Here is a 17280-nt window from a genome sequence, read left to right as displayed (position 1 = left end):
AGCTCTCAGCTTGGCCCATGGTGTCCTCAGGGGGCCAATGGGCTTCTTGATTCCAGGCTGCACATCTGGAAGTTGACGCTATTAAAACAAACCCCATTATATAACAAATGGACATCTGGAACATGTTAGCACTGAGTTTTTAGAAAAAGAAATTGTTTTGGATGTGCTCTCTCCTAAGAATGTGGCAAAGCGCCCTCACCCAGGCTGTCCAGGAACCCAGAGACCAGGCCGCCTCTCCTGGGCCCATTTCTCGAGGTAACTCAGGCCAGGCCAGAGGTGGGCCAGGGCAGAGGCAGGGACAGACTCCCTTCCACCAGACAGGCGACTTCACTATCTCCTGAGGGCCACGTGCTTAGAAGGCCACTTTCCAATTTCATTCAGATATTTATTCAGCACTTGTGAGCCTACTGTGTGCTACCAACTCGTTATCATTCACTTGCCCCCCCCCCGCCCCACAACATCCACCACAGCTTAATTACTCCATCGTGGCTTAAGAAAACAGATCATGGTCTGCCCTGGATTCTAAACAACAAAGCTTAAACAACGCTGCGCCTCAGTTTCCCCTGACACCTTACCCAGTCCCTGGAATTTCCTAGCATCCTCAAGCTTCTCTCTGAATTGTCTTCCTCCCCTTCTCTCCAGACACCGGCATATAGGGGCTAAAAACACCAATGACCTACCAGTGACGCGGCATGGGGTTGTGGTGGTTCTCTCTATGGGTGGACTTGATCTAGCACTGAAGAGGCTTTAAGAGAAATGTCTGACTAACATTTTGCAATGGAAATGTTATTTTTAAAAATATTTCTGCCCAACGTCCTATGATGAAAAACTTCAGGCATACAGAAATGTTGAGAGAATTGTACCGTGAATACCCATATAAACCCACCGCCTAGATACTACAGTTGTTAACATGCCGCTGTATCTATCCATCTCTTCACCCATCAATCAGTTCAAAAGCAATTTACAGACATCACTATATTTCACCCCTAAACACTGTGCATGCAAATCGCTCACTAGAGTCTGGTACTTGTTCCTGATTTTCTTCCAGGTGAAATTGACATACAATGAAATGTGGAAGTCTTAAGTGGACAGTAAGACCCCCAGACCACAGGATGTGACTGTATTTGGAGACAGATCTTCTGAAGAGGTAATTAAGTTAAAATGCGGTCACATGGGTGGGCCCTAATCCAGTATGACTGGTGTCCTTCTAAGAAGAGATTAGGAGAGGCTCATGGGTGGCTCAGTCCATTGAACATCCGACTCTTGATTTCGGCTCAGGTCATGATCTCACAGTTCATGAGTTCGAGCCCTGAGTCCAGCTCTGCACTGAGAGTGTGGAGCCTGCTTGGGATTCTCTCTCTCTCCCTTTCTCTCTGCCCCTACCCTACTTGTGCTCTCTCTCTCTCTCTCATGCGTGCTGTCAATAAGTAAACAAATAAGCAAATAAATAAATAAACATTTTTAAATATTTTTTAAAAAGAAGAGATTAGGACACAGATATGCACACACATGGGAGGAAAGACCATGTGAAGACACAGGGAGAAGACAGTCATCTCCAAGGGAAGGAGAGAGACCTCAGAAGAAACCAGCCCTCCCCAAAACTTGATCTCTGACTTCTGGCCTCCAGCACTGTAAGAAAGTAAGCTTCTGTTGTTTCAGCCACTTTGTCTGTGGCAGCTGCAGCAAAAGAATACCAGGTTTACCTTTTCTAGAATTGCATGTAAATAAAAATCGTACACTATGTCCTCTTTTGTGTCTGGCTTAATTTGCCCAGCATAAGGCGTTTGGGACTCATCCATGCTGCTACACGAATCCATACTTTTCATTGTGGAGTAGTATTCCATTGTATAAATATCCCACAGTTTGTTTAGCAAAGGAAATTTATTTATTTGTTTGTTTGTTTACATTTATTGAGAGAGAGCAGGGGAGGGGCAGAAAGAGAGGAGAGAGAGAGGATCTCAAGCCGGCTCCACACTCTCAGCACAGAGCCCGATGCAGGGCTCTATCCCACGAGCCATGAGATCATGACCTGAGCCGAAATCAGAGTCGGATGCTTTAATGGGCTGAGCCATCCAGGCGTCCCGGGAAATTTACTTTTTAATGAGGAATTGTTTCATAATATTTCCCTCTCGTGTTTGTCTTTTGTGTCATCCCACCAACAGAGAGGACAGTCAGCCCTACTCAGTAGGGAGCTTCAGAACTGTACTCGAATGTGTAATCATCCTAAAATGTATATAAAACACAGCATACTTCCTGAAATGGCCTAAATATGAGATTAAAGTAGTACTGCATTTTTTTTAATCCCAGTGGATGCAGACAAATCCATGGTGTCACAGGGACTTCATCCCTTTGGTTACAAATAACATAGTGATTACACTGACTTTGGTGTCAAGGGCCCTGGATTTGAGTCTTCCTTGCTGTGTGATCTTGGGCAAGTCACTATACCTCTCTGAGCCTCGTTTTCTTCACCCAGGAAGTGAGGCTAATCATCCCTTCCCTAAGGGTTGCTTGAAGGCCGAATGAGCTAATGTACTCAGGTTGCTTCCGAGGCTGGAAGTAGTGAGGACTCGGGAAACCTTTGCTGCTGTGATTTGTCCCAGTCAGCAGCCATCAAAGCCAGAACCTCTCTCCTGAGAGGGCAGAAAAAGTGGATTTCTAGGCCACTAAGAGTAGAAGATCAGCTTTCTGCACTGCCCTACATGGTAGCTAGGACCAAGGAGCAGGGCGGTCAAGACCATGTCAAATCAACAAGCCGCCAAGATCAATTAGCCCGATGCAATCCCAACAGAACGGGGGGTTTGGAGGAATGAGGGCTCCAGAGTGCTCCCAGTCTGCACAAGCCTTGCACATGTTTGACCTTTTCTTTTTGTTATTTTGTTCCATCTGAACAGGGCAGTTCAGAAATTTGTTTCACTTTGTCATGATCGCTTCTAGGAAAGTATAAATTTAAATCGGATAAACTAGGAACCTATCCCTTAGAACAGATACTAATTTAATACTTTTCCTCTAACAAAGCCGAAGAAATGCATAATCTGAATCGCCGCCATTTACTTTATTTCAGAATTTCCTTTCTTCTGAAAGAAATACTTTTCAACTTTGAAGTCCTTAGGAATTGGTTTTTGGCATAATTTATCCACTGTGTCCCAGGCGGCTTTGAAATGTTCCTAATTTCTCTCAGATGATGATCTTTTTTTGGATTTTCAAGACAAAGAAAGAAAGCATCTATAGTTTCACTTTGAAGCTCTTCAGAAAAATATTCCTATGACACTTACCATGTGGTAAAGAAACTTAAAATGCAAGAGAAGTTCAAATTTGGACACAGGGCCGTCCATCCCACTGAATGCCGCCTTCACTACAACGGGCCGTGGCCCAACGGCGTCTGAACCCTGCTCCTCACAGCTCCAGGTGTTTCGGAGAAATCACCTTGCCTCCCACACGCTTCATCTGCACCCCACTTCCAAAAGTTTGGGGAAATTCTTGCAGGAGATACGTTGTGTTGTGCCAAGAACATCACTGAGGGCATTTGAGGTCTTTCCTTTCCTCTCAGAACTTCATTACTACCAGAACCGATGTGCAGAACTCTTCAAACTGCCTCCGTGCCACTCAGCGTTCTATACCTTCCAGATGCGTTGTCATGGATCTCGTAGCACGTTCAAGTCGATTTCACTTGGCTGCCATTTTTCTTCGCGGGTATATTTTTATAACCCTGCACGAGATAGATGATCCACCTCGGTCACTGCGTCAACATTCATGAGACCCAAGAACCTCTAACGTCCTGGAGGAGAGCTGCCCTGCTTCCCAACCCTAAATGTGCTGCTATAGTGGGCTCCCAGGTAGCCCGCAGCCAGGCGCCCTAGAATAAGGGTGCTGGGTCCCTCCAGCCGCACAGTAGGGGACAACAGCGGAGAGCCTCTCGGATGAGAATCAGGGCCGTCCAGTTCCAGGAGAGAGCGTGGTGCGGGGAGGTGCAAGGGGCCTCCAGAGAGCTGGGGCCAGCAGACTTGGGTGGTCTGGGAGGACCTGCAGAATCCTTCCCTGTCCCTGGGGGATGGGGACACAGGGCACACCCTCCTGGGGCACCTCCACGCACAGCCAGCCTGTCAGCTGGACCTGAGGCTTGGGGCAGTTAGAGGTGCAAGAATGCACAAGGACCGATTTCCCTCTTAGCACAGATTTGCTGCATCCCGTTAAGTTTTTGGTATGTTACATATGTTGGTCTGTTTGTATGATTGGCATGTTGTTTTCAGTTGTCTCAGGATGTTCTTAAATTTCCCTTCTGATTTCCTGTTTCACCCGATGATTGTTCAAGAGCATACTGTTTAGTCCCCAAGTATTTGTGAATTTTCTCATTTTCTTTCTTTTTTTTTTTTTAATTTAAATTCAAGTTAGTAACAGACAGTGTACTCGTGGCTTCAGGAGTAGAACCCAGTGATTCATCTCTTACATATGACACCCAGTGCTCAACCCAAAGAGTGCCCTCCTTAATGCCCGTCATCTATTTAGCCCATCCCCCCACCCACCTCCCCTCCAACAACCCTCAGTTTGTTCTCTGTATTTAAGAGTCTCTTATGGTTTGCCTCCCTCTCTGTTTTTATCTTATTTTTCCTTCCCTTCCCCTATGTTCATCTGTTGAGTTTCTCGAATTCCACACAGGAGTGCAATCGTATGATATCTGTCTTTCTCTGACTGCCTTATTTCGCTTAGCCTAATACCCCCTAGTTCCATCCGTATTGTTGCCAATGTGAATTTTCTCATTTTCTTCCTGATTTCTAGTTGCATTCCATTGTGGTTAGAAAAGCTACTTGGAATGATTTCCATGAATGGGTAAAGAAAACATGATACACACATATACAATGGAATATTATTCAGCCACGAGAAAGAAGGAAACCTTGTCATTTGCAACAACATGGATGAGCCCAGAAAGCAATATGCTAAGTGAAATAAGCAAGACAGAGAAAGGCAATACTACACGATGTCACTTCTGCGTGGAATCTAAAAACGTCAAGTTCATCAAGGCCGGGAGTAGAGTGGTGGGGGGTCCTGCAGGGGGAGAGGTTGGTCAAAGGGTACAAAGCTTTGGCTATGCAGGATTACCTGGCATGTGGCATGGTGGACATCATTAAAACTGTACCGTGTATCCTGAGTGTTCTCACACATACAAAAACAAAAACAACTGTGAAGAGACAGATGTGTTAATCAGCTTGATTGTGGCTCTCACTCCACAATGCATGCTGCTACCAGATTACCACCTTGTGCACCTTAAATATATGCAATTTTTATCAGGAAAGCTGGGAAAAAGTGAACTTAATATGATTTATATTGACGTTCTGGGTGGGGGGGGAAGGCAAAGAAAAGAGCACCCAAGGGAACCAACAGTCAGGAGAAAGCCCACGATTCACTCAGAGGCACAGGAGGAGACAGACCACAGCCTGCCCAACCATGGCACAAAGAAAACAAAACGATAAGAATATTTTTTTAAATCAATTGCAAAAGAAAATATTTTGTTTTGAACTAGGAAGCATGTTTTTAAATTTAACATGAACCGGAGGAGAGGAAATGGGACCAAGTGGAAGAGATCATGCAAAACCCAAAACAAAAATGGAAGAAGACAGAACATGTACAGAGGAAGACAAGAGCCTAGGAAGAGACAGACCAGAGGACATAACATGTGAATAATAAAAAGCCTAGAAGGGGAGACGAATCCAGGAAATGGAGGAGAAGCAATAACTTTAAAACAAGAAAGAAAATTTTCCGTGGTGCAAAGAAAGACTTTGGTTCGAAAGGGCTTGTTGAGTTCCAGGCAGGAGCGATGGAAAAAAGCAGACATCTAGGCACGTCCTGGGAAGATTCCTGAATTCCATGATTAAAGGGAAAACTCTTACAAGCTTCCCGAATGAGGGAACAAGTTACATGGGAGGGAAAGAGCACCAGACTGAAAACGCACATCTCCTTTGCCAAGCGAGAAAAGACAAAAGCATCCTATGCCCGCCAAGGTGCCATTCGCCTACCCAGGATAGATAAGATGTTAGGCTCTGGGGAGGCTCCCTGGACAGGGGAAAACACCAGAGAAAGGAGTGGAATCAGGCAATGAACCAATCTGATTGCACACAGGGCAGATGAAGAGAAGAGGAAGCCATCCATAGGGAGCCAAGATCCTACCAATTCATGTGTAGTTAGTTCCAAGTGGGTAATGATCAGTGAGACTGAGTTTGTAATATAAGCACCAAATAAGCTTAAACAAAACAGAAGAGAAATATAATAACACCTACTGGTAGCCTGCAGCTAAAAGCACTAAATGATGCTGGTAAGGGGTGGGAGATGAACATGGGAAAGGGGGCCGATGAAAGCATTGTAATACCTCTTATTGGCTGTGGGGGAAGGGAGACAGGAAGAGAAACCCTCAGTGGGAGGAATGAACTGGTACCTGGCTGACTTGTAACAGAACTTGTTTAAGTTCCAAAAACCAGGGGCGCCTGGGTGGCGCAGTCGGTTAAGCGTCTGACTTCAGCCAGGTCACGATCTCACGGTCCAGGAGTTGGAGCCCCGCGTCGGGCTCTGGGCTGATGGCTCAGAGCCTGGAGCCTGTTTCCGATTCTGTGTCTCCCTCTCTCTCTGCCCCTCCCCCGTTCATGCTCTGTCTCTCTCTGTCCCAAAAATAAATAAACGTTGAAAAAAAAATTAATTAATTAAAAAAAGTTCCAAAAACCAGAAAAGGGAAGGTCAGCGCTAGTGAAGGCAACATACAGTGGAGCTTCCAAATGGGAAGGGAAAAGAGGAGTGACCAGCATCTATTGTCACTTGTTCCATCCTTTCCTTTTTTTCTTAATTAAAAAAAAAAAAAACACTTTTATTATGGAAACTACTAAACACACACTGCAAGAGAGGGAACACCACAAGGAATCTCTGTGGACCCAAAGCTAAGGTTCGTTACTCATTCCCCCCCCCCCAAAAAAAAGCCAGGGAAAACTTGATGGTCTCAAAACTCTGCAACATTTCGGTTTTTACGTTTCCTAGCAATTTATTTAGAATTTGCACACTTACATAGAACTCAGCACTTGTCCTCATTGATGAAGAGTTCTTCCCTTATTTCTTCTTCCGATATCCAACAACTCCGGAAATATGCCTTCACGAAAGGACTGACGAGGCACGCCCTTTCCCTGATAAACTTTTTAGCTTTCCCCACAGCTCACTTTTTGGTAGTCGACAAACTGGCAAAAGTCACAAAATGCGAAACCTCTCTAGTTATCAAGACTCTTAAAAATCCTGTAATTTGCACAAAACTTGTGGGTTTTTTTTTTTTAGTTTATTTATTTACTTATTTTGAGAAAGAGTCCGCAAGCAAGTGGGGGAGGGGCAGAGAGAGAGAGAGAGGGAGATGGAGAATCCCAAGCAGGCTCCCACTGTCAGCGCAAAGACTGATGCAGGGCTCAAAGTCACAAACCACGAGATCACGACCTGAGCTGAAATCAGGAGTCGGACGCTTAACCAACTGAGCCACCCAGGCACCCCAAACCTTGTGTTTTTTGATGGGCTGCCTTCACTCAAGAAGTGACACCTGTCTTGGAATGGTACCACACACACTCTTTTGGTGCCAGGTGTTAGTGGTTCTGGAAAAGTGCATGCCATCACTTAATTCCCTGGACAGCCTCTAGATTCTTGGTGGAAAATGACAACAGGCTGCATTTAAACACTCACAATTCCTAAGAAAGAAACCACAGCCAGCTTTGTCCAAGACGTTGAAAACTGCAGCATAGGAGATGTATGCCAGCACAGCGATAAACAGGCCAGCTGGATGGGCACACTGGTGACACAGGGCAGAAAGGGCACAGGGAAACACCAGCACCAGTCGAGTTGTTCCCACTCATGTTTTCTTCTGTTGTTGCTTTTCTTTCTCATGAAAATGGGTGGTTGCGTTTTTGTGTTTTGGTTTTTTTTTACAGAATAGACCCGTGTTTTATAATGTACACAACGGGGTGAGGTAGTTTTAGAAGGCATTGTCATGCTTCTACTGATCCTAAATTTTTCCCTGGGAGCCTAGGTCAGGGAGCACCCAATCCCTACTCTGCCAAGGCCTCCCCTCCCTCCCCAGATGTGCACCTACAGCCCTGGATATGCACTACAAGCCACATTTTTGCCCCCACCTTCAAACAAGGGTGGCCCTGCTGTGCACACTGTGATGGAGCCTCTGCATTCTCCTTGGCCCCATCTATTTTTTTTAATGTTTATTTGTTTGTCTGAGAGAGAGAACATGAGCGGGGCGGCAGGGTGGGGGTGGGGGAGTGGCGGGCAGAGAGAGAGGTGGACAGAGGGTTTGCACTGACAGCAGCAGCCCGATGGGGGTCGAACTCATGAACTACAAATCATGACCTGAGCTGAAGTCTGAAATTCATCAACTGAGCCACCCAGGTGCCCCTATCCTTGGTCCCATCTAAATATCCTTCTGTCCCCAACCCAGATCTCAACCTCACCTGCTATGTAGCACAAGAAGCCAGACCATCAAGTGAAGCGCTTTCTGCTTCCTGCTCCCCACTCAGCCCCCTATCCCTCCTGCAGGTGCTCAGCTTCCCACGCCTTCCTGGCCATCTCCCTCCTCCCATACCTCCTCCCTCTGGCCTGAGTCCCATCCCCTTAGGGGCCTTGCCTCCCTCTCTCTGGCTTCTTCCCCCAGCTCTTCCATCCCAGATCCCCAGTCCTCTTTGGAACTCATGCCTTCCCTTCCTGTGTTTTCTCCCCGCCCCCACTCCACCTTGCTTGCCCTTTTTTGGCCCAGCCTGGCCCACATAAAGGGCCTCCCGCCTTCTCTCTGGGTCAGGAAAGCCAAGGTCTCACCTATGGCTTCCCTGCATCTCGTGGAAACTTCCTCTCCCTTGTCTGGACTGGCATCTCTCTCTCTCTCCCTCCCCACAGCCCTTTGGCCCAGCTGGCTTACTCCTCTGACCACATCTTTCTGTTCTCCTTCACTGACTCTTCTTCCTTGGTTTTCCCCTTAAATGTCTCAGCTTCCCTTTTACATCACACAAACTCCTTGGGATGCCTCTTTGTTCCCAAGGCTTTAGCTTTTGCCAATGAATTAACATCTCTCTGAATCCAGATAAATCAGATAGGGCTTTGAACCTTCCATTTGTTTTTGTTAGGAAAACATTTTTTTGGTCTTTATCTCCCCCTGAATGAAGAGTCATTCAGCCCATTCTGGGGAGGGTGACCCTCCCCAGGGCAGAATGTAGACCTCTCCCACCTCTTCCTGGGAGCGAAATGTGCCTGGCCCCGGAATGTCTGAAGCCAAGCTCTCAAGGTGGGGAAAATGACTTTTTCTCTTGCTGCCAGTTTGAGCCCTGAATACATTGGGGCCATCAAGGTTCGTCCTAATTACAGGGAAAGGAGAAGAAGGAGGTTTGGGGGAGTAGAGAGGGAGGGCACCTGGGCAGGAAGCCTGGAGAATCCAGGGAGAGAGGAGGAAGGATGAGGACACACCAGGGACCCAAAGCTAAGAGTGGCGTTGGTGGTGGAGCAGTTGCCTGGGAGGTGTCAGGCCAGGCGACCAGGGGCAGCAGAGGCGCTCAGGGCCTCCGCCACCTGCCCAGACAGAACCCAGGCCTCTGGGAGGAATGAGGTGACCAGGACCACTGGTCGCGCACTTCCCTGGGGCTCCACTAGGAACCTGAGATACCAGCAGGGTATGTGTGGGGCAGACATCCTGACCTTGCACTAGAGGACTCGCTGAGCGCCCTCCAGCCCCCCAAACTGGGAAGGGGCAGCGGACACCTGGGACGCCCCAAATACCTGCCTATCGTGGACCTCCCTCCTCCTGGGTGTCTGCAGGCACCTCCAGTTCAGCATGGCTTCCCTCCAAACTTGTGCCTCCCCTCTTGCCTTGTCTCAGCAAAAGGGCCCCCACACCGGAAGCCTGGAGGCATCCTGTAGCCCCTCGGAAATCACCAGGGCTTCCTCGTTCTCCTGATGTTTCTGGACGCTTTCCACTCTCTTCCGTCCCCAACTCCACGGTAGCAGTTCTGACCCCAGGCACCAGCACAGCCTCTGAACCAGCACCAAGGCTCCTTTCCTCACCCCGCCCTCCCCACCACAGCTCTACAAGGTGGCTGAAGGCACAATGGGGCCCTTCACCAGACAGACGGAAGAGGAGGTGGGAGGAGAGGAGGACAGATGCAGTCTAGTGGCGGGGTGATAGGCACAAGGATGACACAGCGGGGGAGAGGCTGTCCTCATCCCAGTGCAGCCCTGGGGCGGGGGAGAGAAGGGAGGGATAACGCCCCACCCCCACCGTGGGAGCCTCCTGCCTGCCCTTTCCCAAAGGAACTGAGGCCAATACCAGCGTAGCCAGGAATGCGGGAGTCCCTGGCTACAAGAGGCTCAGGCTGGGGAGGACCCTGCTGGTCACATGGTAGAAGGCAAGAGCAGGTGGGTGGGCTGCTCTGGGGAGTCGCAGCCGTCAGGCTATGGCAGGGAGCCCCCTGAATAGATGCCAAATGTATGGTCTAGGGCCAAGTGGGAGACGGGCGGGAGACAGGCCCAGGACGCCGCTGGGGTGTTGAGTCCATAACTGTGACCTTGGCCCTGACCCATCTTTCCAGCCAGTCCACAAAAGCCCCACGACCCTCCTCCCAGGTTCCTGCCCTCCCATCACCAGCATCTCTTGCCTTGTTTCCTGCACCAGCCTCCCCAGTGCATCCTCCTCATGGCTACAGAGTGACTGTCTACAACCTACAGTTCACCATTCCACAAACACAGACAGCAGGTGGCCCCTGCATCTGGGAACTGCCAGTCAGGAGGGGACCTCTATGCAGTAACAGTGACAGTAGCATGCAGGAATTGGCAGGTGAGTGGATTCACAGGGGCTGAAGCCCAGACATCTCTGTGCACACCTCTCCAGTCCTCAGCCTGTATACTGAAGAACCCCACAAACACCCCTCCTATGCCACCTCACTCTCATTGCCCCCTCCCCTCCCCAGACCCCTCCCCGGTCCCCTCCTGGGACTCCTACCAACTCTCAGCCACCTCTGCCCCCGCAAGTCTCAGGTGCCCTAAGCACAGCCTGGTGCCCACCTGCCTGTGCTTCTAGCATGGAGGGGATGCCCAGCAAATGTCCTGGAGAATTAAGGAATTAAGGCAGAGCAGGTCTGAGATAAGGGCATTGTCTGGGTGGAGGTCAGGTTCTGCCCATCCAAGCATGAGTTTGCCATGGCAACGACCTGCCTCCCCCATCCTGGGCCCTGCTCCAGTGGAGGGTCACCCCCCCTTCCCCTCCCCCACCCGGGCCCCTGCCCTCAGGGGAGGGTCGCCCCCTTCCCCCCTCCCATCACATGCCTGCATCCTCTGTTACCAGCTGGTAATCCTGTGTGGTTTTTATTCCTGTGCTTATGAATAGAAGAGCTAGAGGAGAGCAGGCATGAACCCAGGCCCTGTGCCCACCCCCACACCCCCACCACCCGCTTGCAGGGAGCAGCCCTGGGCCCTCCCCCTCCCCACCCTGGAATGCCGGCTGTGCCAGCCACGCATGTGAACACCCACCATCACAATCAAGGCCTCCCCATCAAGGCTCCCAGGCCTGTGGCTGCCTTGCAGCAGGCGTGGGGAATGCGGACCCCTGGCCTGGACAGCTCATTAAACGCTTCCCTCTCCCCACACTTGACCACACAGGGTCACTCCCACCCCAGGCCTGACATTGTGTCTCCCCTCTGCCTGGCACCTTCCAAACCCTTCCCATACTCACAGCCCCCAGACCAGCCACCAGGGCCTGTCAGCTTTCTCTCCTGACAGTGTCTGGAATCCACCCCCTGTCATCCCCACCAGAGCCTTGTCAGCCTTGCGGCCGACTGTTGCAGCCGCTGCCTCCCTGGCACCCTGCCTCCAGCACCTGCTCTCTGTAATGGTGACCAAGGGACATTTTCCACAACTATTCTATATGTGTTGTTACCTGGGTGTTAAGTCCAGACTCTTCACTGGAGTATTCAAGGCTCCTCTTGTATGGCCCCTGCCAACCTCTTGTGGAACCTAGCCTCCCCACGCCCACCCCCCCCCACCCCCCGCCGCCACACACACATAGAGCTCTTGGTATTCCCCAAACATACCAGGCTGTCTCCTGCCTCTGTGCCCCACACAGGCTGCGCCTATCACTTGGGATGCTTCCTCTCCACAGATGAGTTGCAGTATTGCTTGTCTGGGGAGATATCTCTGACCCTTCCTCTCCACCCCAGACACATCTCCCTGGGCCTCAAGAGCCCATGCCTCCTGAGGGTCCTTGACTGCAATGGTATCATGTGTATTGTCCTTCTCTGTTTGCAGGTCTGTCTCCTGTCTTGAATCAGGTTCCCCAGAAGCAGAGCTGGAGGCAGGGATTCAGGAACATGCAGTTTACTAGGGAGGGCTCTCAGGAGACACACGAGGGAGGGGGCGTGCAGAGCAAGAATGGGATCTCAGGTAGCCTCTAGATGTGGCCTGATCCAGAGGGCTCTAGACCCTGACTACACTGCTGAGCTGTCCCCCTGAGGGGAGGAGACCAACCTTTTGTAACCCTGAAGCAGCCAGTCATTGGCTACAGGTGGGAGGGTTTGTAACTTCCGGGGAGAGGCTCTCATCAGCCAGGGACTGTTTGAAATAGGAGGCCATGAGTATTAACAGCCAGCACTCCCACCGTGGGGGGATGATGGGTGCACAGGCCGGGGAAAAGGGGTCTGGCAGGGTACCAACAGCATCTGCCACACCCCACGGTCAAGTGAGACCTCGGACAGATTTCTGAAGAAATGAAGGATATGTGGGTTCTGGGCCCATCCAGCACTGGCCTTCCCTGAACCCACAGCTGTGCTGCTGCCCGTGGAGAAGGTGCTGCCCATGGCAGTCTCCATTTCAAGGAGTGGAAAGAAGCCCAGACATCCACCCGCCTCCCAGGGAAGGGGAGACCCTCACTGAGGTCTCGTAGCTGCCTGACTTTGCAGATGGGAGCTTGAGCCAGTGTTCTCTGGCTCCCTCATTTCATAGACAGGAAGACAGAGGCTCAAAGGGGTGAAGTGACTCCATGAAGGTCAAGCAACTTGTGAAGGGAGGAGCTGGCATTCAAACCTGGATCAGAGCCACCCACCCCCCGTCTGGTTCCTTCTCCCAGGGTGTGAATGGCCCTGGAGCTAAGACCTTCCTGCCCACTGTAAGAGACTGGCAAGCCCAGGGTCATCTCTCTGCCCCACAACAAGACTCAGCTGAAGTCAGGATCCCCAGGGGCTGCATCTGGCATTCGCAAGAGTTGGGAGGCCCATGCATGTGTTTTGCATATAATTTGCATAATTATTACATCTGGTTTGCATGTGTCCACAATGAAGCCCCGTCAGTACAATTTGTAAGTTGCTTTTTAAGGAACTCTCACTCAATAGAAGTCCACCCGGGCTTTATAGAGTCCAGTTTCCATGATTTCTGGAGTCTCTCCCAGGCCCTCACCTTGAGTATGCACATCTACCCACCCTGGGGGGGCCTGGAGAAGCCCTGCTTCTGCCCTAGCTGGAAGGGGTCACTCCAAACCCCTGCCCCAGAAATGCATGTGGACTTGACAGTAACTGGTTTTGATGGTGTGGGTGTAATCAAAATGCTCACTGGGCTTTGAGCATGCTGATGTTTATGTTGGGGAGAGAGTGAGCCCTGGGGAAAGAGCCTTGCTACACAGAACTTCCAAAGGTGGCCCCTTTTAGGGAGGCCGAGCTGTGCGCTCAGGAGAAAGGAGATGGGGCAGGGTGGTGGGCAGGGACAGAGCGCCTGTGCAGTCAGCCCGTATCCTAAGGCTGGTGTCATCACCGGTTGCCTGGGGGGGTGGGGGATATGCTTCCCTTGGTTGCAGAGGGCTCATCTGTAGCGAGAAGGGCTTATGCCAGAGAGCTGGTCATTCCAGTGCTTTCCATTCCTTCTCTTTTCAGGGAACCACATTCCATCAAACTTGGTGAAGCTCTCAATGATCTCACGTGGAAGGCCTCGATAAAGCTGGGGGAACCTCCTGGGGAAGGTGGAAAAAGCCTGGAGAGGGGGGATGCAACTCCTTGGGTTCTGAGAAATGCATGGAGGTAGGGAAGGTGGGTGGGTTGCCAAACACCAGAGTCCCTCATTAACTTACCACCAGGCAAGCCTGCCTCTCTGCAGCTTCCAGGGATCCATTCTCTCATCCTCTCTGCCCCCAGAGGCCAGTTCTTTCCCTCTGCCCCAGGAAGCCCACAGAGGAGGGGGGAAAGTGGCGGTGTCTGGCAGGGGCCCCCACTCCTGTTCCCCCACAGCGCCACTCCCTGATGGACCCGAAACGCAAGGCTACACTTCTCCCTGCCCAGGGTTATCTTGTCTTCCTGATGGCATCCTCCATTCTTCCTGAAGGGACAGGTGGCACATCTGTCACCAAGGGCTAGTAAAGGTTGGGAACGTATGCTTCTTTCTGTGTGTGTGTGTATGGAAGTGGGGTGTGTGTGTGAGAGAGAGAGACAGAGACAGAATGTGTCTGGGTATGGGCGGGCATGCCCCTGTGAACAGAAATCGTGATCCTGTCTGTGGCCCCTTAGCCTACCTCGATCCAGGTGTAGAGACTCCAGGCTGAGTGGGGGGAGGACACGACTGCCTCCCTCCCCTGCCTCTGGCTTCCCTCAATTTCCTGTCTGGCAGATGCAAAGTGTCCTCATCATCTGTGGGGGAGACCCAGACTCTGGCCGGATCCCACCAAGAACCTGATCTCCTCTGCCGACGTCCTCCTCTCCACCCCAGGATGGGGCCCCAGGGCTGGCTCCCGAATTGTTCCAGTTAAAGAGGGTGTTTGATGTCAGCCACCTGGGAAAAGGGGAAGTGGGGTCCAACTGTTCTTTCAGCCCCTTGTTATGTGGCCTTTTCCAAGTTCAGACAGGGTCCAGCCTCCTCCCTCTGAGTTGTGGGCCCCACATCTGGGCTGGAAAGGGAGTGAGAGGCAGGGCTGGGGCCCCTTAGTAAAGGATCACAGCTTCTGTAGCATGCAGGGGTGGGGGTGGGGGTGGGGGAGTTCTTCCAGAACCACCAGGGCTGTGCTGCCAGGCATGAACCCACTCAGGAGCCCCGCTCTGTTCATGTCCCACCCAGATGTCTCTCACTTTCTGAGAAGTGGAAATTCAGTGCTTGCAAGATCAAGAGCATGTTATGGATACCGTGTAACTTGCCCCCAGCAGATGGACATCTCTGGTAAAGAGAATATAATAGCACGTTTGGTGGATTTGGGTCAGAGGATAAAAGGCTGTCTTAGGCATCATTTGCAGGGACCAGAAACCCATTCAAGCTAGCTCAAGTGAGGTGGGTTATGGGAAGCAGACAGGGAAAGCCAGTTACCAAATGGCTCCTCCCACACCTCTCCCTGGGTGAGCACCATAGACTCGACCAACTCTCTTCATTTTTTTTTTAATTTTTAAAATATTTATTTATTTTTGAGAGAGGGAGAGAAACAGTGTGAGCGGGGGAGGGGCAGAGAGCGAGGAAGACACAGAATCGGAAGCAGGCTCCAGGCTCTGAGCTGTTCGCACAGAGCCCAATGCAAGGCTTGAACTCATGAACCCTGCGATCATGACCTGAGCCAAAGTTGGACGCCCAACCAACAGAGCTACCCAGGGGCCCCATCAAACTCTCTTCTGGCAAACTCTCTTCCTTAGCTTCCCTGTAAGTCCCACACAGCTATGGCCACAGCATGCCACGGGCTGTCCCTTCACCACCCCTCAGGGGCCCTGGAGTGCACTGAATAGTATTCCCCCAAATTCTTGTCTACCTTGAACCTTAGAATGCGGCCTTGCTTGGAGACAGGGTCTTTGCAGATGTAATTAGTTAAGATGAGGTCATACTGCATTAGACTGGGCCCTAAATTCAGTGACCAGTGTCCTTATAAGAAGAGGAGAGGACACAGAGACACAGAGAAAAAAGGCCCTGTAGAGACACAAGGGAGAAGAACATGTGAAGACAGCAGATGATGCAGTGAGTGATACACCTCCAAGCCCAGGAGTTCCTGGAGCCAGTGAGGCTGGAAGAGGCAGAGAATTCCTCCCTAGAGTCTGGAGGGACTGTGGCCTTGCTACACCTGATTTCACACTTCTAGCCTCCAGGATTGTGGGGGAGTAAATTTCTGTTGTTTCATGCCACCAAGTTTGTAGCAATTTGTTATGGCAGCCCTAGGAATCAAAGAGACCAGGAAACTCCCGCCTGAAGGCTGGATCCCCCTGCACCTGTGTACCAAAGCCTAGGAGAGGGGACAGTTGGCCCATTTCGGTCAGGTATCTGCTTCCCCCACCAGGGACCCACATACTATGGCTGGGAATGGGCAGGGGGCATACATGTGACTCTCAGAGCTGTCCCCATTTTGCACCCTCATATCATCACTTTAATCAAAGGGCATGGATTCACATCTCAGGTTGCAGGAAGGTCTCTCCCGGGATGCCTCAGAGTTCTATGCCTTCCACACACCTATCAGCTACTTGGGTAAAGACAGAAGGCTGCAGTCACCTGTGTGGATGAGACAGGCAGGAAGAAATGCCACCCTGCTGGATGACAGAAGCAGGATTCAAGAAGCTCTTTGCAGGTTAGAAGGCCATTGAGATGATGGTGAATGAGAATGACAGTAAAGGCCAGTTCTTGGGTTCCAAGGGACCATTTCACAAGGGGAATAAGGCGGAGCCTGCCTTAACAGCAGCGAGAAGGACCCAAAGGTTTTCTTTGACCGGTTGCGAATAGTAAACTAGTGCCGGGGTCCAGCTGGTTAAGAGCTTTAGTTGCACAAAGAGAAGCAGAGCATCCACTGCTGGACTGGAGAGGCGAGGGGTGTTTGGGTCTCCTTGCACCCCATACCTAAGAGAGAGGAAGCACGGACCCCACCAGGGAACCACAGGAACGACCTGGTCACCCACTGGGCTGCAGGGAGAGGTTAAGATGCCCCAGGTAGGGGCAGCACAGCTATCAGTTGTCCTGGCCACCTGGAGACGGAGACGGTGCAGAGTAGGCACAGCTAGCCAACAGGGACCTTCTGGAACCTATTCCAAGGAGGTGGCGGCGGAGATGTTACTGGTGCGCCCCCAAACAGGGTCATCTCCGCTCCAGAGCTGACGCACGCAAGGGTTTTTAAGACCCGTGTGCCCCGTGGGTGGGCGCCGTTCCTGGAGAGAGGGGACGGCCCGCGCCAGGGCGGGCCCCAGGGGTCCGGCTCTGCTTCCCTGTCTTGCACGCGGGCGACGGTGGTGGACGGGTGCGTTCAGGGGCCTCCCCAGGGCGCGACTGCCCGCGCCCCTGCCACCCCGGGGCTGC

This window comes from Puma concolor, chromosome A3, assembly GCF_028749965.1.
Source record: "Puma concolor isolate L17-30 chromosome A3, mPumCon1.1.hap2, whole genome shotgun sequence".
In the NCBI taxonomy this organism is placed as follows: Eukaryota; Metazoa; Chordata; class Mammalia; order Carnivora; family Felidae; genus Puma; species Puma concolor.
Note: the sequence above shows the minus strand (reverse complement) of the source record.